A 1,274-nucleotide genomic window follows, 5' to 3' on the forward strand; every position below is an offset into this window, starting at 1 on the left:
TTGTTTATGTTATGATCAGATCAGTTGTAATTTGTCCTAGACTCGATGTACTTTTATAGTCATAATTTTTATTTAAATTGCGTTAATTTACGTATGCCATTCAGTACAACTTGCACATTTAAACTTTGTCTAGTCAAATTCCTACCTCAGTTTTATTTGCATTGATTAATTTGTTTCATTAAGTACAATATGCAGTATACATTGTTGATACTATAGTACGCATTTAGTGTTATCACGCATAAACAAAGTGATAAATTAGCAACAATCCAGAGGATAAAATGCCATGCGTACGACAGAGATGGTGCTGTTTGCACATTTTCTCAAGACCTCTAAATTTATACCTGCCTGCATATCTATATATATATTATCTTTGGTCTTAACCTTATCCCTTGTTAATAAGCCTTTAGTTTACAGACTGAGGAATACAAATCGCAACCTGACCCGACAAACTAGTTTTCAAAACGTCAGATTCTATGTCAAATTCAAGATCTCAGAATTGTAGATGATACTAGTCTAAATTTAAGTTTACTATAAAATAGAGAGTAAAATGTGAAGCATTTGTAAATTTTTGGGTTTTTTATTATTCATTCTCCATACATAGATTTCCAACATTTCTGTTTAATAAAAGTTTGAAAGAGAGAGTTTTCTAGGTTAAATATATATTTACGAATATTTTATGTTGTTGCCTATGTTATTATGTCGCTATGTAATGAATGATCTCTTTCAAACTTTTTATTGAAACAATAAAGGTACAGATCTGAGAAAATTGTGTAATAATGATAAAAAAAACACACGAACATTCATTTATATATATACATACAAAAATGCTTCTCGCAAATTACTCTCTAATTTAAGGTATGGAATTTAAACTAGTAGAGACTTAGCAACTCTGAGATCTGTAATGAATGATGGTAGACTGTCTATAAACTAAAGTGTATCAGGTGCCTCTCAAAATATCAACTTATTTATTTATTTCTTATTTAAGGTTCGAAGATATGTTTGCACTTCTCGAATATTAACTCAAACAGATTTATCCCAATACATTAATCTTTCCAAAGCCCTATACCAGGTAGAGTATTTAGATTTTGGCCAGGGGTGTATATTTTCTCAAAAAATCGTCTGTTTATACCTTCCTTTTGAAAAGTGTATTTTTTAATGTTCTTTTCTCCAAATTGAAAATTAATGATTGATAAGGGAGAAATAAATGACTTCTTGGGTATTAAGTTTTAAAAAGAATAATAAAACATTCCTGTCGATTTCCAATCTTTCATTCC

This window comes from Eurytemora carolleeae, unplaced genomic scaffold, assembly GCF_000591075.1.
Source record: "Eurytemora carolleeae unplaced genomic scaffold, Eaff_2.0 scaffold2414, whole genome shotgun sequence".
Taxonomy (NCBI): Eukaryota; Metazoa; Arthropoda; class Copepoda; order Calanoida; family Temoridae; genus Eurytemora; species Eurytemora carolleeae.